Here is a 16,371-nt window from a genome sequence, read left to right on the forward strand (position 1 = left end):
ACTGATGGAAATGCAAGAGTTGTTAAATCAAACCCAAGAGTTGCTTGAGAAGGGTTTTATTCGACCGAGTGCTTCGCCATGGGGCGCTCCGATTTTATTCGTAAAGAAGAAAGATGGTAGCATGCGGATGTGCATCGATTATCGGGAGTTGAACAAAGTGACGATCAAGAATCGTTATCCTTTGCCTAGGATCGACGATTTGTTTAACCAACTCCAAGGTGCAACGTATTTCTCCAAAATCGACCTACGATCCGGCTATCACCAAATGCGGGTCCGGGAGGAAGATATCGAGAAAACGGCTTTCCGAACGCGTTATGGGCATTTTGAATTCGTAGTTATGCCTTTTGGTCTTACGAATGCACCAGCGGCATTCATGGATCTTATGAACCGAGTGTGCCAACCTATGTTGGATAAGTCGGTAATTGTGTTCATTGAAGACATACTTGTCTATTCGAAGAGTATGAAGGAACATGAACATCATTTGCAGAGTGTGTTAAAGACGTTGCGAAAGGAGAAGTTATATGCTACATTCTCCAAATGTGAATTTTGGCTAAGGGAAGTTCAATTCCTTGGCCACATCGTGAACAAGGACGGTATTCAAGTAGATCCGGGGAAGATAGAGACGGTAAAGAGTTGGGGGCAACCGACTACGCCTACGAAAATTCGAAGTTTTCTCGGATTGGCCGGTTATTATCGTCGGTTTATCCAAGACTTTTCTAAGATCGCTTCTCCATTGACGAAATTGACAAGAAAGAACGCAAGATTTAATTGGGAGAACGAGCAAGAAATTGCTTTTCAATTGTTAAAAGAGAAGTTATGTCAAGCTCCGGTGTTAGTGTTGCCGAAAGGTGTGGAAGACATGACGGTTTATTGTGATGCTTCTTTAAATGGGCTCGGGTGTGTTCTAATGCAAAGAGGTAAAGTCATCGCTTATGCCTCTCGACAATTAAAGGAATACGAAACGAGATATCCGACTCATGATCTTGAGATGGCGGCGATTGTGCATGCGTTGAAAATTTGGCGCCATTACTTGTATGGTGTCAAGTGTACGATTTATTTGGATCACAAGAGTTTGAAACATCTTTTCGATCAAAGAGATTTGAATTATCTTCAATGTAGGTGGATGGATGTGGTAAAAGATTATGATTGTGAAATACTTTATCATCCGGGCAAGGCGAATGTGGTCGCGGATGCGTTAAGTCGAAAGAGTCACCACCCGGCGTTACGATTAAGATTGTTACGTATGATTATTACTAACGATTTTCTTGAAAAACTTGGTGTGATTCAAATTGAAGCTTACGTTCACAACAAGCATGCGGAACGAATTGTGGGGCAATCGGAATTCATTACTATGGGTTCGCGCGGTTTGTTGTCTTTTTAAGGAAGAGTGTGGGTGCCTAAGATGGGTGATTATCGACAAGTGCTACTTGATGAAGCACATAAGTCAAGGTATTCCATTCATCCGGGCGCGACGAAAATGTATCTTGACTTAAGGAAAGATTATTGGTGGCCGGGCATGAAACGTGATGTTGTAAAGTATGTTGAGCAATGTGTCACGTGTTTGCAAGTTAAAGCCGAACACCAAAAGCCGTATGGTAAGTTACAACCGTTGGAAATTCCGAAATGGAAATAGGAGCACATTACCATGGATTTCATTACAAAATTACCAAAGACGGCGAGAACCCAATTTGATTCGATTTGGGTGATAGTTGATCAATTGACGAAAAGTGCCTTGTTTCTTCCCATTCGGGAAGCTATATCATCGGATACTTTGGCTAAATTGTTTATCAAAGAGGTAGTCGCTCGACATGGGGTTCCTATATCTATTATTTCGGATCGAGATACACGTTTCACATCTCGGTTTTGGGAAAAGTTTCACGAAGATATGGGTACACAATTGAAATTGAGCACGGCGTATCATCCTCAAACGGACGGTCAAACCGAAAGTACGAATCAAACTTTGGAGGATTTGTTACGGGCGTGTATTATTAATTTCGGTGGTAGTTGGGATGATCACTTACCTTTGGTGGAATTCTCGTACAATAATAGTTATCATACTAGTATCGGGATGCCACCTTATGAGATGCTTTATGGGCGAAGGTGTCGAACTCCGATTTGTTGGGGTGAGATTGGTCAAAAAGAAATCGAGAGTACCGATTTGGTCTTAGAAACGAATAGCAAGATTGATATGATTCGGGATCATTTGAAAAAGGCTCAAGATAGGCAAAAGTCGTATGCCGACAAGCGTAGACTAATGATCAAATTTCAAGAAGGTGACATGGTAATGCTTAAGGTTTCGCCATGGAAAGGTGTTATTCGGTTTCGAAAATGGGGAAAGTTAGCTCCTCGATTTATTGGGCCATTTAAGGTTTTAACTCGTGTTGGTGAAGTTGCGTATCGTTTGGAATTAGCCGAAGAGCTTGCGGGGATCCATAATACATTTCATGTTTCCCATCTTTGTAAGTGTCTTGCGGATGATTCATCTTGGGTACCGTTAGACGAAATTGAGCTAAACAATAAGTTAGAATATATTGAGGAGCCGATTGCCATACTCGATGAGAAGGTCTAAAGGTTGAGACATAAAGAGGTTAGGACTTTTAAAGTTCAATGGCGTCGTAGTAAAGGTTCCGAGTTTACTTTGGAGCCCGAAGAATTCGTGTTGGTTTATCTTCCCTCTTGTCATGCGGCTTGGATCGCGAGGACGCACTCCGATTCAAGGGGGGAGAGTTGTAAGACCCTAATCTTCATTGTACAGCAGAGTAAATAGGGCACATGAAGTGTGGGTGACCTTGTATATTAAAACAGAGGTCAGAGGGCGAACTGAGCAGGGTGCGCTCAGCGCACACTTAGGGGTGTGCCTGGCGCACTCCTCACTGTAGCCGGGTTCTGTTTGTTTTATTCAGATATTTTGATGAGCATTTTGGTAATTTCACTTGTGGACGAGTTGGAGGCCAGTAGGTCAGATCTTGGGGTATCATTCACTCCATTTTCAACAACCTTATCTTCTTCACTTTAATTTTAGAGAGAGAGTGTGATTTCTTGAGTGAGAAAGCTTAAATCCAAGAGGAAGAAGTTGTTCTCGGGCCAAAGTGCGGGTATTAAAGTCGTTCATCTACTCGCTAGCTACGTTGTGGTTGTAGTGGTAAGCTCTAATCTTGTTTTCCTTACTTTGATTTTGTGTAGGGTTAAGGTTTGGGTAAACGAAGAACATAAAACCCGTATTTGTTGATTTTGGGTGTTCTTGGGTAAGATGGTGTCATGAGGACTCAATGGTAACTAACCTAGGGTTTCAAAGTGTTAATTGAGGTTTATGAGTCCTAATTGGTTAGCTAATTACTAGCACACCTAGATAATTGGTAAATGGGTGTTAGTTGGGTTAGTAGATGACCCGAAATGGATATGTTGATTTTAAATGAGTCAAAGGGGTTAATGATTGACCTAGTTGGGGATTATGGGTATGAATTACCCTAATTGTGTTATAGTTAGTGTTGATAGACCTTAATCATTAACTTTTAAGTGATTGACGATGGTCTTAACCCTTAAGGGGCGGTTTTGGTGAAAATGGGGCATTTAATGCATTTAAGTCATTAAATGCACTTGAGTGAATTGTTGGTGTTCAGCCCAACAAGTTTGTTTGTTGATTAGGTACTCGGCTTTGAAGCATTCGGAAGTATAAAATCATCACCAAATCGTTGAGGTGAGTGGAATAATTATATATGTATGTATATGATTTATTTGCTTGTGAGGCATGGGTTAAAGTTCGATGTTGACGATACCATATCCTAGAGTATATTGTTGGTACGTTTTGATGAGGGTTTAAGTTCGATTTTGACGATACCTCATGTATAGATTTAAAGTTCGATGTTGACGAAGCCATACCGCTATTGTAGTGAAATTCGATGAGGGTTTTAAGTTCGATGTTGACGATACCTCATATGTGGGTTTAAGTTCGATGTTGACGATACCACATTTATTGGGATGAATGGGAATTAAGTTCGATGTTGACGATACCATTCATTGAGCTAGCCTTGGGATTCGAATACTAATGGATGTTGTGAACATCAATGCTTATGTATTGTGTTGTAGCATATTGTATTGTTGCGTTATATGATATTGTTATACTAGCTTGTGTTATCGAGGACTTAGCGTTATACATTACAATGGTATGCTAATTATATTGCTAGTAGGTATACGGATTTGTTGTAAGTGTGTGCAAGTAAGTTATATATATATATATATATGTATAATTATTGCATTCACTAAGCTTTAGCTTACCCTCTCGTTGTTTATCTTTTTATAGGCTTGGGCGTTGACAAGGGTAAGGGCGTACGGTTGGATTAGAGATTCCCGCTTGTTTAATAGGGGACGCTTTTGGATGTGATAGCTTTTGGAGTTTGACCGAGATTTGGGTAGTTTAACCCCAAACACCATGCTCTTAGTGTCGTTTGAAATTTAAACTAATGTGGTCGAAACTCGTGTTTTGTATGAAACTCGTAAAACGGCCGATGTGGGCCCCGTTTTGTAAAACGCATTTTATTATTGAATCGTGTGAGTTTTAACTATTATGACATGTTGTGAAAAGCGTTTCGTCTAAATATGTCGGGAAGTGGGAGATCTTTATTTGAAAAATTGCCAAACCGGACAGAACTGAAAACTGACCTGTGCGCGCCGCGCACCCTGAGGTGGTGCGCGTGGCGCACTCCACTGTAAAAAAAAAAAAAATTTTGTTTCGCGTATTTGGTTGGTTATTGGTTTGGGTTGTTACAAGTACGGTCAATGAATATAAAGATTCATACAAACCTGACTACACAAATAAAGGAGGCTCAACGAGGAGCTCTTACTGAAGAAAACTTTGAAAATGAGATGCTCAAGGGTTTAGTCAAGCAACTTGAGATACGAGAAGGCGGAACCCGGTATTTTAATGGACGTATTTGGGTACCGAAGTTTAAAGGGTTAAGAAAATTGGTTTTGGATGAGGCACATAAGACGATATACTCGATACATCCCGGAGCTGGAAAGATGTATCAAGATCTTAAGACACACTTTTGGTGGCCAAATTTGAAAGCTGATATTGCAACATACATTGGCGAATGTTTGACTTGCTCCAAAGTCAAGGCATAACATCAGAAACCATCAGGTTTGCTTCAACAACCAGAAATCCCTGAATAGAAATGGGAATGTATTACTATGGATTTCATCACGAAGCTACCAAAGACTGCATGGGGTTATGACACAATTTGGGTAATTGTCGATCGTCTCACCAAATCTGCACATTTCCTACCTATGAAGGAAATAGATAAGATGGAGAAATTGGTACGATTATACATGAAGGAAGTTGTTTCAAGACATGGAGTACCTATTTCCATTATATCTGATCGTGACAGTAGGTTTACGTCAAGGTTTTGGCAATCACTACATGAAGCTCTAGGGACTCGTCTGGATATGAGCACTGCATATCATCCACAGATCGATGGGCAAAGTGAAAGGACCATTCAGACTCTTGAAGACATGCTTAGAGCATGTGTGATCGATTTCGGAAATGGATGGGATAAATATTTACCATTTGCAGAATTCTCGTATAACAACAGTTATCATACGAGTATTAATGCTGCACCATTCGAAGCACTTTATGGAAGAAAGTGTAGATCCCCTATCTGTTGGAACGAAGTAGGTGACAGGCAACTGACTGGTCCCGAGATCATACAGGAGACTACTGAAAAGATTGTGCAAATCAAGGAGAGATTGAAGACCGTCCAAAGTCGTCAAAAGAGCTATGCTGATGTTCGAAGGAAGCCGTTAGAATTTCAGGTTGATGACATGGTTATGTTAAAGGTGTCACCTTGGAAAGGTGTGATACGCTTTGGTAAGAGGGGTAAATTGAACCCAAGATACGTAGGACCATTCAAGATCATCGAACGTATTGGACCGGTGGCTTATCGACTTATGCTACCACAACAACTTGTTGGAGTACACAATACCATTCACGTCTTGAACCTAAGGAAATGCCTTGCAAAAGAATACCTCACTGTTCCTCTTGAAGAAATCCAAATCGACGAGAAACTGCATTTTATAGAAGAGCCTGTCGAAATCATGGATCGTGAAGTCAAACGGCTCAAGCAAAGCAACATACCTATAGTTAGGGTTCGTTGGAATGCTCGAAGAGGTCCTGAGTTCACTTGGGAAAGAGAGGACCAGATGAAACAGAAATATCCACAGCTGTTTACAAACACCGCCCATTGAATAAGTATTACTTCAAATTTCTGGACGAAATTTCTTTAACGGGTAGGTACTGTCATGACCCGGATTTTTCCATGATTATATATTGAACAATATTAATATTTACATGATTAAATGTTTCCAACATATTAAGCAATCAAACTTTTTAAGACTTGATTAATTGAAACGAATTTTATGTAAACGTGTGACCACCTAACTTGTCCGATGATTCACGAACGTTATAACTTGTAAATAACATGATAATATATATATGAACTTATATAGATATTTAACATGATGAAATGATAATTAAGTATCTCATTAAGTATATTAACAATGAACTATATACATAAAATGAGACTACTAACTTAAGGATTTCGAAACGATATATATACGTAACGATTATCGTTGTAATAACGTCTTAATATTTATATATTGTATTAAGATATATTAACGCACTATGTTATCATGATAATATAACAATTTAACATCCCATTAGATATAATAACAATGGGATTAATTACATTTAACAAGGTCGTTAACTTAAAGGTTTCGAAACAACGCTTACATGTAACGACTAACGATGATTTAACGACTCAGTTAAAATGTATATATATAGTGTATTAAGATGTATTAATACATATTTGAAGGACTTAAATACATATATCAAAACAATCTTACTTAACAAAAATAATCACAATTGTATTCCCATTTGTTTTCATCAAGAATTCTACTCGTGTTCGCTCCGTATTTGCACTCGTATTATACCCAGCTTCTAGATGTATTTACTATTAGTATATACCAATAAAAATCTGCTCCTTAGCAGCCTTAAATGATTAAGGAACATGTGGAACTAACCATTTGTCAAGTAGCATGAATTATTTAGCAAGAAAACAAAATTAGGAATCTTTTCTTTCTTTATAAACTAAAAACGTTTTTATGCATACACACCATTTCTTCAATCCATTTTCTCATACTTACACTCCCTATTCTCTCTCAAAATACTCTTAACTTCATACTTGATCATCTCCAAGTATTTTCCCCATCATTTAGATTCAATTATAAGCTTTAATCATCATAAAAACAACCTAGAATCAAGAAGTTGTAAGATACTTCCAATCTTTTTAATCCAATCCAACAACTCATCAAAGATCAAGAACTTCTATCTAATCTCAGTAACTTTTCATTCTTAATCAAGGTAATAATCATATCTATGCTTTGTTTTAATTCCTATAAATATAACTACCTTAAATCAAGTAGTAATCTTACTCGAACTTGTTTTCGTGTCATGATTCTGCTTCAAGAACTTTCAAGCCATCAAAGATCCTTTGAAGCTCAAGTTATTTTCTCATCATTTCTAGTAGGTTTACCTACTATACTTGAGGTAGTAATGATGTTCAGAACATCATTCGATTCATATATATATATATATATATATATATATATATATATATATATATATATATATATATATATATATATATATATATATATATATATATATATATATATATATATATAACTATCTTATTCGAAGATTTAAACTTGTAATCACTAGATTATAGTTTAGTTAATTCTATACTTGTTCGCAAACAAAGTTAATCCTTCTAACATAACTTTTAAAATCCACTAAACACATGTTCTATATCTATATGATATGCTAACTTAATGATTTAAAACCTGTAAACACGAAGAACACCGTAAAACCGGACATACGCCGTCGTAGTAAAACCGGGGGCTGTTTTGGGTTGGATAATTAAAAACTATGATAAACTTTGATTTAAAAGTTGTTCTTTTGAGAAAATTATATTTCTTATGAACATGAAACTATATCCAAAAAATTATGGTTAAACTCAAAGTGGAAGTATGTTTTTCAAAATGGTCATCAAGATGTCGTTTTTCGACGGAAATGACTACCTCTTTCAAATATGACTTGTAACCTGTAACTCCGACTATAAACCACTGCTTTTTCAGTTTAGTTCTAAATATTAAAGTTCATTATGAAACCATAGCAATTTGATTCACTTTAAACGGAGTTGTAATGAATATTCGGCGAGCAAAACAAAATCTGCTAAAATTAACGTTGTATGGACGAAATTTATATTGAAAAAACTATATTAACCATATTCTTGCTAACTTTTTCTATATATATTTGGACATGTTATCATTAGTATAACAAAATATTATAATCTTAGTTAATTCCGAGATTGTATATATATATATATATATATATATATATATATATATATATATATATATATATATATATATATATAATAATAATAATAATAATAATAATAATAATCTTGGTACATTCCATGACAATAAGTATACAATACATTTTGATAAATCCTAAGACAATAAGTATACAATACGTTTTGATAAATTCTAAGACAATACGTATAAAATACGTCTATGGGTTGATGCAAAGACAATACATATACAATACGTTGTGGAGTAATTCTAAGATTATATATATACCGATTATTGGACTGTTGGACATTTCGGACTATTTTGGACTACTAACAAAGGACTACTAACATAAAAATGTTAAAAATTAATATATAAGTATTCTATGAACTTGTTTTATTTTATTCACATGTTGTATTATTATCTGAATCATTATTATTGTTATAGGTTCGTGAATCCAAGGACGACGGCCATATTTTTAGTAAGCTGAAACTTATTATTAATATACTATTACTACCGTGAGTGATGTGTGCGAGGTGTAGTACGAAATAGTATTATTTTTAATATGAAATACGGCGCAATATGATACAAGTTTTATTTATTTATATAGATGGGATATACCTAAACCATGCTACAACACTTATAGGCTGTGTACCTAATCGTAGAGTAGTGTAGTTTTTAGTAAGTCCGGTTCATTCCATAGGAAGCTAGCGATTACATACTATATTTTTAACAACTATATTTGTGTGTGTGTGTATATATATATATATATATATATATATATATATATATATATATATATATATATATATATATATATATATATATATATATATATATATATATATATAATTAGTAATATTATTATAAAAGGGGGTTTACCGTTTAATGACCGGTTTGTCAATTTTATATTTTAAGCGTAAAGATAAATGACGATAATATAAATGACAGAATTTAAATTGCGATAAAGTAAATTGCAGTAATTAAAATGACAGTAAATAAAGGTACGATGAAATATGAAATAAAAGTATTATGCTTATTTATACTTCCGTAATCATGATGTTTGACGTTTTGATTTTAATTTATTTATCTGGGTTAATTGTCCTTTGTCCTGGATTTATTTGATACCTATCTGGTTTTTGTCCATAATAGTCTATCGGTCATAATTATAAAATGCTCGTCAAATTAACCTTATTCCCGAAGTTAAATATTCCAACTAATTAGGGATTCGAACTGTAACATGGTTTTAATACTTTGTTTAATGATTACACTAGATTATCGACTGCGTATAATCCAAGGCTTTATTACTTTGTTAACAATTACACCAATTATCCTTGTATGTAATCCACCCCTGTTTTAATGAGATATGAATATTAATTTACCCACTTGATAAGAATGAATAATCAATTACCCAACCCGAATAATTAATTAAATGATCGTAAAAGATTTCGTATAAACGTCACTAAATAGGACATACATAATCATTTTAATAATTATTAGATTAACTAACTTGAAGATAGGTTCGACAGGTTCAAATGAGTTGTCATTCGATTAGACAATACCCCCTACCTATTAATAGTCAATAGTCCAATGTTCACAAGTGTCGGTCTTTTGCCAAACCTTAATTATGTTACAAAATCCAATAACCCCATCTTAATATTTAGTCTAACATCACGATTACTTCGGCTCAAATAAGCATAATAATAACTTAGTTATGATACATTAATTTAAAAAGGAAGAACATAGCTTACAGTGATTATTTATCGTGTAGCGTTACACGAACAGAGTTCCGACTTTAAAACCCGTAAAACATTCTTACAATAACCTTATTATTATTAACTTAAATTAAAATTAAAATTATAATTATAAATATAAATATAAATACATATAGAGAGATTGATAGAAAAGGGACGCATGAATCGAGCAGAATTCGTTGGCTTTTATAGGCCAACTTTGAACTGTACAGCTCCGCGAGTGCGGAGGTTTTGTGCCTTACAGCTTCGCGAGTGCGGAGCTTCGGATTCCAGCTCACCAAATTTAGTTAAACGTGGGCTGCTGAATTTTATAATATATAATATAATAATATATAATTTTATATAATTATATATATATATTATATTATATTCTTGTGCATTGTTGACTTGTAATTTTAGTTCCGTTGAGTTGTACGTTGATGCTCGGTTTATGTCTCAGTTTCAGATTTTCGAACGCCTTTTCATACGCTTAGATATCTTGTACTTTGCGTTTCGCGGCTTGTACTCTTGTCATTTTTAGACGTTTTTTTATCAATAAATTGAACCACTTGGATTGTATCTTGTACATTTGAGCTTTTTGGTCATTTGCGTCTTTAAATCGTCATTTTCTTCTTTTGTCTTCGCACTTATTTATTGAAACGAATATTACATAAAAATAGAACAATTGCAACTAAAAGCTTTACATTTTGGAAGAATATTGTGCCTAAATATATGTTCATTTGGAGCACTATCAAATATCCCCTCACTTGAGCGTTGCTTGTCCTCAAGCAATACAGAACTTGAAATTAAATCACACTTCACTCGAATCACTTTTTTATTCTCACACTTTGTACATCAGTGATTTCAATACGACGGTTATGAACAATGATGGTAACGATGTGGTTTACAGTCCCACATGACTATAAAAATTTAGATCCGTTAGGAAATTGGATCTTTATGAAAATATTTGATCTTTTGAAAATTCAATCTAGCTTTTACCCTAGATAAGTTTTCCGGAATAACCCTTCATCGGTGTTTACAAAATATTTTTGTGGGTTGCGTGGGTTTCATATTTTAAAATTTTAGCTTAAAACTTGCGGTTTTGTGTCACCCACTTGCTAACCTTGTATTAGGAAAGCACACGTCCAGTTTACTTGTCCCGTATATTACCTTTCGGTAAACTACTGTTCGGTTGTAAAGGAAAGCGTTGAACGAGCAACTGTTAAGGCAATGTCCCGTGACATGCTTTTGATTATGGTCTATATCGTGTCGGATGCAATTACTATCCTTTATAGGAGCAATAGTAAAGATCACCCTATAGTTTTTCGGTCTAGCACAAGGTCCTGTCTTCGACCATGATATGCAACCACCGTTCTTACGGTTGACACCCGATTTGGTTCAGGTGACCTAATGAATTCCAGGTGAATTCCTAGGATTTTATGTTCAATGGTAATGAACGCTTTGAATATAGGTTTTCAGAAAACAAATCGGTTTTAATTTGATCAAAATATTTTCTCGTTCAAGCTCGAGTTTAGATATCATCGAATTCCATGAGTTTGTAATTCTTAATCTTTAAGGTCAATCTCAAGGATTGAGTAATATCAGTCTTAAAAGCTGATTTTTGATCTTTAAGGAGATTATCCTTTCTGGGGGTCTGATTCATTAGTCTTATCAAGCTAATTTGCACGGCGCCCTCCCCATTTTACGAGACATATCCTCTCATGGTTAGGATAAGTCTGACCACATGGCGACCCTGTTTGATGCTGAGTTCCGTGGATTTCCTGCTAATTTTAGAGATGACTTTTCTAAATTTTTCGTCAACCTACAGCTGGTCTGGACGACAACTTCCTGACCTAAATCAAGAAGCGCGTGTCTTTTTCGGAAGACTTTACTTCCTTTTAATGATGGAATTGATTCATCCTGTAGATCCATCTTTCTTTTAAATATATTACAGTAAATCGGGTAAAACTGATTAGTTTAGTCAAAAGCAAAAGTACCTGCAATAATCTTGTACAAAAATATGTGATATATGTTTTAAAGAACTTGGTAAATTCTTCCCACACTTAGCTTTTATTTATTCTTTTCTTTGCCTTTTTATTCTCTTCTATTCCATTTTAAATGAATTCAAGCGTTTTGGGTTATTTCTCCATTTATGTTCTCTCCGAGGTAACAATAATTTCGGCATTAACACCTAGTTTTATCATTCATAAATATGTATAAACATGATTTTGAGTTCATTTAATTGAAATTTTTTTAAATTTTCACAAAATTTGGCAATTAAACCAAGTGTAGACCCGAGAGAATTTATAACCCTTCCCCACACTTGAGATCTTGCAATGCCCTCATTTGCAAGAAATCAGTAAAAATTTAAATTCATGAGGGTGATTAGTGTAGAAAAATGATTAAAAATACTGAGTTTGCAAACATATTATTTTATATCACATTTGATATTTTGCGTCTCGTCGTCAAAATTAGTAGCTTTTGCTGAACTTTAATGTCAGTCTTTGAAAATGCGCTGTTTTACCCTGTTTTGTACATAAGATAAACTACAGACATATATAATATATATATATATATATATATATATATATATATATATATATATATATATATATATATATATATATATATATATATTATAAAACATTTTTTTATTAAAACAATTTAAATGAATAATTCTTTTAAAATTTTGTTTCCTTTTACTTTAGGTAGTTTCGGTACGTTTACCTAGTCCGTCCCTCGACAAAATTTAAAATTTATCGTTAAAGCGATTGTTTTAAAAGCAAAGATTTTTGGGTTTTTTTTAATTTTTTTTTAGTATACTTTAGATCAATAATATTAAAAATAATGATAACAAAATTTTTCGTCCCGCCATCGGGTAAAGCAATTTCGGTTCCATGACCTAGTCTTCAACTTACGATGAATTTTAGAAATCATTTTTTAAACTTAATGAAATAAAGTAATTTCTGTTTTTTAAAATCACACAAAAATTAAATTTAAAAATGCAAATTAATTTCATACAAAACCTACAAAACAAAAATTCAGAATGGGGAGAGAAAAGTAGTTCTTTAGTGTCTACTAGTGGAAAAGACCAATCGGATTCCATTCTCGGAAATACACGAGAACAGAACAACTAACTCTAGACATTATTTTCATTTTAGAACATCTGAATCTCCCCACACTTAGGTAGTTGTGTGTCGAAATTGTGATTAACTTCATTGTCAATTTCTCTTGGACCATAATCAACTTGCATATCTGTGACTTTTGCTTTAAGCCATTGGTCGGATTCCTGTGTAATATCCACAAATTCAACTAGTTTTGCCTTTTCTTTAGGCGATAGATTGGATACTAACAGGTTACATAACTTAAAGTTCTCCTTGGTTCTAGCATCGCGAATCCGTTTAATAAGTTTCTTCATTGAACTATTAATAACGGGGTCGTTTAATTTCGTATCAACAACGGGTTCTTTATTATCAGGTCATCATTAGGTGTTACTTCATTTTCCCCACACTTAGGCATTTTATTATTGTTAAGCACTACCGTTGGAGTTGGTAACACAACATGGTTCTTACCAATCGTTTTTGTTAGTTCAACGGTCATGGTTGGTGGAAATTTAGACTTTCGACTCATAAAGGTGATCGATTTTTCACCATCACTAAGTGTCATTCTACCCTCTCTTACATTAATGAACGCCTCGGTGGACGCTAAGAATGGTCATCCTAAAATTAGAGGAACGTTTGAGTCCTCTTCTATGTCAATGACAATAAATTAAACTAAAAAGGTTAAATTACCCACTTGAACGGGTAGGTTGTCAGCAATTCCAACTGGGTGCCTAATGGTTTGATCAAAGAGTCGAACACTCATCTCTGTTGGACTTAACTCACCTACTCCTAATCTCTTATATAATGAAAGAGGCATAACACTCACACTCGCACCTAAATCTGCTAGTGCATCATACATGACACAATCACTAAGTAGACAAGGAACAATAAATTCACCCGGATCACCCAACCTTAGTGGAGGTTTTGGTGGAACTGTCTTCACCGGGTTTACTTTTACGGTTTTTGTTTCTTGCACTTTCTTATTCTTCTTCTTCTTTCCAGAGGTATCACAAACTTTATTACCTATCACTTAATCATACTCAACTCCTTTTCTTGGAAACGGGATGGGTGGTCTGTATGGTGCCACCACTGGCTTTACATACTCGGGTGGTGGTGGTGTTGTAACTTTTTCATTGTTACTCACATCTAAAACCTTCCCATCTTCTGATGATGGTTTTTCAGAATTTGTTGACACCATATTAACATTCTCATTTCGAGGATTTACTTCAGTATTACTCGGTAGCTTTCCTTGTTCCCTCTCACTCATCATGCTAACAAGAGTACCTACGTGTTTTTCTAGATTCAAAATGGAAGCTTGTTGAGTTCTTAATGACTGATCAAACCTCTCATTTATTTGGGTTTGAGATGTAATAAATTGTGTTTGAGATTCCATTAGCTTTGGCATCATTTATTCCAGATTTAGCTTTTTCTCTTCGGTTTGTTGTGGTGGTTTATACAAGCTAAGTCTTTGTTGATTGAAAGTGTTGTTTTGAGTTGGTTGGTTATTCGGACCTTGTTGGTTGTACGAGTTATTGTTGGGTTCATTTGGATTGTAAAGAATGTTTTGATTTCGATTAAAGTTTGGCCTTGGCGGTTGATAATTATTTCCCGGCCTTTGGTTCATGTAGGAAACATTCTCTCATTGTTCCATCGTTTGTTCGATGTGACAATCTTTCGTTAAGTGTGGTCCACCGCATTGCTCATAACTGATTCGTATTGCGTGAATATCTTTAGTCATCTTTTCCATTCGTCTTTCAAAAGCATCTATTTTTGCGGAAACGGAATCAAAGTCATGGCTAGAATCTGCTCTAGCCGCTTTAGATGAACGAAAAATATCTTTTTCCTGATGCCACTCATGTGAGTGGGAGGCTGTGTTATCAATAATTTTATAAGCTTCAGTTGCGGTATGTCAATGTCTTTTCGTGTAGTAATGTCGCATCCTTGGTAGAATATTTGTACTATTTGATAAGTGTCTAAATCGTGTTGAGGACATCCTCTCAACAACTTTCCAAATCTTGTCCACACCTCATATAGAGTTTCATTTGGCTTTTGTGTGAACGTAACAATTTCTCCTTGAAGTCTCACGGCTTTAGATGCCGTAAAGAATCTTTTAAGAAATTTCTCAACTAAAACATCCCATGTGTCAATCGCCCCTTCAGGTTACGATTCTAACCAATCTTTGGCTTTTCCCTTTAAAGTCCAGGGAAACAACATGAGATAGATCTGTTCATCCAAAACGACAATAACTTAAAAGGCACTAAAATTTATAAACTGCGTCGCAAAATTCTAAAGCATCTAAATTCTAAATCTAAAGGAAAAAGCACTTAAGGGATTTTACGGCAAAGTCTTAAAAATCTAGAAGTATAAAATACTACGGCAAAAATTAAGTTTAAAACTAAATACGAACGAAAAATGTACGAATATTTAAAAATATACAATTTATAAAAAGAGACAAAAAATGATAAAATTACTTATTTTTATAAAAATATTATATTTATATTATTATATTATATAATTATATATTTATAAAAATAATTAAAACTAATAATAAAAAATTAGTTAAAACTAAAACTAATTAATATTTAATTAAAACCTAATCTTAATTAATTAATAATAATAAAACTAAAGCCCTAACTGCGTAATTAATGTTGTACTAAGTTTCAGTCTGGTAGACTCCGCGAGTGCGGATATTTTCTGCCCAAAAGCTCCGCGAGTGTGGAGTAAAGCAGATTCTGATGATTGCAGGTTTAAATTCGCAGTTTCATATTTTTTTTATTTTTTTATAACCCAAATTATAAATACAAAATATTTTTATGAAATAAGAAATAATATATTATTACAAAAATATAGTTTACAAAAATATAGCGTTTTTACCGAGTCCCCAGCAGCGGCGCCAAAAACTTGATGTGTGCGAGGTGTAGTACGAAATAGTATTATTTTTAATATGAAATACGACGTAATATGATACAAGTTTTATTTATTTATATAGATGGGATATACCTAAACCTTGCTACAACACTTATAGGCAGTGTACCTAATCGTAGAGTAGTGTAGTTTTTAGTAAGTCCGGTTCGTTCCACAGGGAGCTAGCGATTACGTACTATATTTTTAACAACTATATTTGTGTGTGT

This window comes from Rutidosis leptorrhynchoides, chromosome 4, assembly GCF_046630445.1.
Source record: "Rutidosis leptorrhynchoides isolate AG116_Rl617_1_P2 chromosome 4, CSIRO_AGI_Rlap_v1, whole genome shotgun sequence".
NCBI classification, from domain to species: Eukaryota; Viridiplantae; Streptophyta; class Magnoliopsida; order Asterales; family Asteraceae; genus Rutidosis; species Rutidosis leptorrhynchoides.